We start from the raw sequence: 6,000 nt of genomic DNA, 5'->3' as shown, positions 1-6,000 counted from the left end.
TGTTTAGCAGTTCAGCCTGTGTAATGTGTACAAATCAGTGCAATCAAGTTAAAATCTTCTTTCTGCATGAATAATTTAAACTGATTTTATAGTATGACACTTGTTAAGTGATTAGTTTAGGATGTTTTGATCTACATATAAACACATTTCTGGTATTAATCCTGGGATGTGACCACTACCCATACACAATTTCAACCCAGCCCCAAAAGAACATTTTGTAGTTAAAAAGAGACTTTTTATGGCCTCTAAAATATGTTTAGGAATGTGTAACCTACATAAATCTATGTTCGTTTTTAAAAGAAAAAGACACATCCTGACTTCTGACATTAAAAACACAAGAAAAATCAAAATCCAAAAAGCTGACAGTCCTTAGATCAGAGGTGGGCAAACTATGGCCCACGGGCCATACCTGGCCGGTGGGACCATCCTGCCTGACCCCTGAGCTCTCAGCCGAGGAGGCTAGCCTTTGGCCCCTCACCCACAGCCACGCAGGGAGTGCTCCGGCCCGCTGCTCCTGCCCGGCAGCACGACTTGCACCAGCCCGCCCACCTCCCAGGCTTTCTAATAAGCCAGTCCTGCCGCTCTGAGCGGCATGGTAAGGGGGCGGGGAGCCATGGGGTTGAATGAGGGGCATTGAGCCCTGAGGGGCAGTCAGGGGACAGGGAGCAGTTGGATAGGGTGGAGATTCGGGGGGAGGGGGTTGGATAGGGCCTGGGAGCCCCGGGGGGCCTGTCATGGGGGCGGGGAGTGTGGATAGGAGGCAGGGCAGTCAGGGGACAAGGAGCAGGGGGGTTTGGAAGCTCTGAGGGGAGCAGTCAGGGAGGTAAAGTGGGAGGGGGCCAGGCTGTTTGGAGAGGCACAGCCTTTCCTACCCAGCCCTCCATACCGTTTCGCAACCCTGATGTAGCCCTCGGGCCAAAAAGTTTGCCCACCCCTGCCTTAGATCATATGATCATACACCTCCTTCTGTGCCACATTTAAAATCTAGTCTTTCCTTCTCAAAGTTATGAGCCACCTCTCTACCCACAAAAGACACACAAAAAAGTTTACTCAACTAAGATTAATTTGCAGATTACATGAATAAAGAATGATTAAGTTATAGAGAGAGAACTTAGTACAACTTTTGAGGTACTGGATAGGACTAACTACCCCACAAACAACTTTGTCAAAGGGCTTCCTTGTGAAGCCTTCATAAAAGTAATTTTAAAAAAACCAAACCAAACCAAAGGCTCACAAAATTTATCAGGTTTCGTATTCTAATACATCCAATTATATTTTGTCATTTAGTATCATAGAGCCTTCTTCATTGTCTGTTCAGAATCTTCTACAGTGAACACAGAATCTTATTAAAAATAGCATTTCATACTATTTTGATAGTAAATCCTCCATGAAATACTCTGAACTATTTCTAAAACCAATCTTTCCATAAACTTAAATAACCAATAGCCAACTTCAGGTTTTAATGTCCAAATTAGTTTGTCTTCTCACAAACCTCTAATGTAAACCTAAAAAAAAAAAAAAATAGGTCTGAATTTTTTTTTTTAAGTCCGCAAAGTACAAAGTAGACAAATTTTGTAACAATATTGAATGCATCATTCAAAACTCTGAGCTGGGTGAGAAAATTATTAAACTAAAATTCAAGAATCTTCTTGACAAGAAGCCAAAAATAAGCATATGCAGATGAATAGTTAAAAGAAAGTTGTGTTTTGTTATAGTATGTCCTTATGACACACATTTTAGAAAACGTGTTTTAAGGACAAACCCTAAACCTGAGAAATATGAAATCAGGTTTCTTGCTATTGGTTTTCCATTTTTACCATCATTATAGAAGTCATAAGTACGTACACTATTTAGTGTGGCAATAAAATTGAAGTCTGTAAGCTTTATTTTACAGCAAGAAATTAGTCTTGCAGGTTTTATATTAACCTATATCTTGAAAATCCTGGTCTGTATTACTATCCACATCACAAAGAAATAAAAAGTTTAAAGAACTTAAAATGGAAGTCTGAAATAATAGCAATTCTTTAATCAATCAGTATGTTCCCAAAACAGAATGAAAAATATTGACTAAAAAACACGAACGCTTTACTAAGTAGCAGCTAGCGTTTTAAAAATCTAAATGGTCACTTCTTGGAATCACACATTTTGTTTTTCTAATAGTCTTCAAAATTTTAGGCTGAGACCCAAATAATGTAACAGTACATATTCTGTAGTACAGACACTTCCCTCTCTCCATACAGAAGAAATCTAGCATCTGTGATGCAATTCAGCTCATATTCTGAAGAGTAATAAGTTTATCTTGATGTTACTGTAAACTCAAACCTTCTTCTGAAAATGAATACCATTTTCAATAGTTAAGACAGTTTTAGTGCTTGACTGAAGGTACTTCATAATAGCAAATTCTACTTTTAGTTAATAGCATGTGATAAGCTATCAGAATTAAGTTCTGTTTAATACATTACAATACAACCTTATATACTACTAACTTTGCAACACACATTCAAAGCCAAACATGTCCATTGCTACTACTATAATACATCTGTTCAAAGGACTATGCAGTTCTAATGTTTCATGGTTTGACTTCTTAGTCCTAATAGAGTTAGATTACATATCCCTGAACACTACATTTCTCAGAGTCCTACGTATTCAAAACATCAGCTGACAAAAAAGAACCTCATCCCCTATTTTCATCCTCACACACATAGGCATAGGTACATAAATGCACACAAGATCTACCAGTATAAAATATCACTGAATGGACAAATTAGTGGTTTTTAAATAGATTTAAAAATTAATCTGGATAGTTATTTTCTTATATTCAAACATGAACTTATTTTTAGTCAAAAACTGGAAACGTATGCTTTGTTCACTGTCAGTTCATATTTTGTATTTACACGAAGACCCAGGTAGCAGCAAATCAAACCTACACATCCACTAAAATTATGTCTCCGATTCAAGTAGTCAAGTTACTAATTGAAAAAGGCATCACTCCATGCAGCACAATAGGACAATTACATTTTATATTTGAACTAAAATCAATCAAGATAAAAGGCACTATTCTGAACATGAGCAATGAAATCACTGTATATGGGACAGGACACTTAAGAGAAATGTCAATACAGGCCACACTAAAATGCTTTAAATTTCAAATGAGCACCAGTGTTAATCTCTGCAATCACATTTGCTAAATATAATACCCAATAATCTGCATGACATCATCATGAGGGACCAAATAGCTACACAATCTCTATTTTGAGCTATATATGCCAGAACCTAAAACACAACTATGGAGCAGGTAACGTTCATGCTTAATCCTACATCAATCAACTGAAAGACAGACAACATTCGACCTGGGATATGCTTTTTCTGTAACAGACCGCATCAATTTTTCACAAAACTAAGTAATACGGTTGCTAAAAACTGACCAATTTACAATCACAATAACTGTACAAACCTAGCCACATATTTGACTTTTTGATTTTGCTCGAAATAATTATGCCGACCCTAGCTCTACAGACAACACAGGCAGACACACTAGGTAATTGCTATACACGTCTGATGCAATAGCTGTAGGTGCAGCACTCATTTTCATTTTAATCTCATCTCTATCCTGGGTGCAGGGTTTAGGCCGAGTGGGCTCTGGCTGCATTGGGGAGCAAGCAGATTCAGTCAGGAACATGGCAGCACTGGGGAAGGGGGAGGGGAGGAGACCAGACACGGATCCCTGCTCAGCATTAACACGACAGGTCGCTGGGGAGATGATCACGGTTCCCAGAGGACCGGCGAGCAAAGCGCCAGAGCGGGCCGGACAAGGATACAGGTCAAATCTAAGTCGAAACCATCCTCCTGGTATCTCCTTTTGTTCCTGCTGACGATCTCTTTGATGATGGCGGTCATGTCTGGGAGCCGCGGGCTGCTCAGAAACAGCGAGGACAAGCAGGGCAGCGGCGACGGTTTCTGCAGGATGCAGATGGCCCTGGCCTTGGTTGAGGCTGGTTCCCCTCTCCCCGCTGCTGCAGCGGGGGCCGCTGGGCTCTGGACGGCGACCGGGTAATGGCTGCTGCGACTGCTGGATGGCACCGTGGACAGGGCCTGCCTCTGCGGCTCAGCCCGAGGCCCGCAGGCGGCGGACAGGGGAAGCAGCGAACCCTCCTCCCCCTGCGGCGGCGGCTCCCGGCGGCGGCGGCGGCCCCCTCCTTCCCCAGCTGCCCCGAGCGGCGCTGGAGCGGCGGCGGCGGCGGCGGCGGAAGGGTTTAGAGTCGGCCCAGGTCCCTGAATGTGCCGCCGCCGCCGCCGCCGTCTTTGAGGCGATGGAGGCGGAGAGGGGAACTCTCCAGCGCGCCGGGCCCCAGAAATGGTGACAGCGGGTCGGACCCCCCCGTCCCGCTCCGCTCCGCTCCGCTCCCCTCCCCGCCCGGGGCGGCGGCGCAGCCCGCGCGATGGGGCCGCGCAGCCGGGCGGGCGGGCACTCCCTGCCTCGCGGGAGGAGAAGGCGGCGCGTCCGGCTGCAACTCGCACGGAGAAGCGGGTCTGCGCGGGCTCAGGCGCTGCGGTGCGTGCGGGGCTGCAGGCCGCCCGCTCTCATCGGCCCCGGCCTCCTCCGCGCCCGAGCGACACTGAGCGCCTCAAATTTCCATCATGGCTGCAGCTTCCGAGGAGAGACGGCCCTGGCCCCGCCCCCTGGGCCCGCTGCCGCCAAGGAGAAATAGTCCCGCCACATCAGCGTCCCGCTGCCGCCCACTACGGCTGTTCCTCCTTCCGCTGCGCCGCCCGCTCCTCAGCGCGCTCCTGCACCCGGGGAAGCGCTTTGATCGTAGAGGGGGCGGAAGATCCCTCCCGGGAAGCAAACGGTGAGCGGGCCACAGGGAAGCGGAACGATATGTTCACGCTACGCCGCGACGGAGCTACTTCCTCCGTGGAGTCACGTGGGCTTCGGCGGGGCCCGTTTCTGCCTGCGGCGCTCCACCGACCTCCACCGAGGGGGCGCGGCGCTCGCCCTGGAGCCGGGGCTGCCGCCGGGCTACTCCGGGGCGTTCAGCTGTGCGGCTGGGGCAGAACCGGGCCTGGGAGCCATGGGGCCTGGCTGGCCCACGGAGGGGTGGGTGTAGTTGCATCTGGGCATCTGCCCGTCGCGCTCCCTCCCCACCCCACACACACAGGGGAGTAAGGCCAGGTACGGCCAGTGCGGTGCTGGCGCTACAGGCTACCTCTATCGTTCATGTTGTTTCCCTAGTATTAGGGAGCGGTATAAAGGAGGGGCTCCACTGTGCTAGGCGCTGCTCAAACAGAGCAGATGGTCCCTGCCCCCAAGGCTATAGGATGTAACCTGATGGGCTAGAGGAAGCGTTGTGAACAATCCCATAGTAGCAAATGGGATGTCTGTCCCTTTTATTTTGGGGGAGGTGTTTAGGGGGTTACAGTGAGTGGGGATAAGCTAAAGATAAAGACAAAGGAAGTGGGAGAAGGTGACTGAGTAGGTGAGGAGTGAAGCCAAGGTGAAGAGACTGGAGCAAACATGTAATCAGAATGGAGGAGAGAATGGCTCTTCTGTAGAAGAGAAACTGTAGAAAATACTGATGATGGCATCAGTGTCCATTGGTTCCTGCTTTGAATGCAGATGCTGCTCCCAGTTGCTGGGAACACCATGTAGAGACTGGAAACATGAGAACCGCTTGAGTATGCACCATTTTCCCAGGTACTGGCTACAGTGGAGAGTTGTTTCCAAAGAGGAACAAGTGCTATAGAAGAAAAACTGCAGGATAGCTGAGTGCAGGGAGTAGAGCAATCCCCAAATGTGGTGGTCCTGGGGGCTGTATCAGGTGTGGGAGAAGCGGGAAGCATATGTGGCGGGTAGAAAGTTTGTATTAAGCCCCCTAATATTAGGAATAGCTGCAGTGAGAACACCTGGCTGAAATGTTTTGGAAAAATATGCTGTCTTGCAAAGATTAAATGTAACTTTCATTTGGAAATTTTTTGGGTCCTGGGCAATAGGTGGGTGGG

The 6,000-nt window shown here is 47.5% G+C and overlaps 1 protein-coding gene across 1 annotated transcript in view; it reads left to right on the top strand.

Annotated features, from left to right (window-relative positions):
- The first annotated feature begins 4,750 nt into the window (after positions 1-4,750).
- ATAD1 (ATPase family AAA domain containing 1) overlaps positions 4,751-6,000 on the top strand; it is a 53,369-nt gene continuing 52,119 nt past the window's right edge. Inside the window, exon 1 of the mRNA XM_043519127.1 lies at positions 4,751-4,850. The gene's annotated coding sequence lies outside the window, so the exon portion shown is untranslated. The remainder of the gene's footprint in view (positions 4,851-6,000) is intronic.

Source organism: Dermochelys coriacea, chromosome 7 (assembly GCF_009764565.3).
Source record: "Dermochelys coriacea isolate rDerCor1 chromosome 7, rDerCor1.pri.v4, whole genome shotgun sequence".
Lineage (NCBI taxonomy): Eukaryota > Metazoa > Chordata > Testudines > Dermochelyidae > Dermochelys > Dermochelys coriacea.
This window is presented reverse-complemented; position numbering and strand designations above follow the sequence as displayed.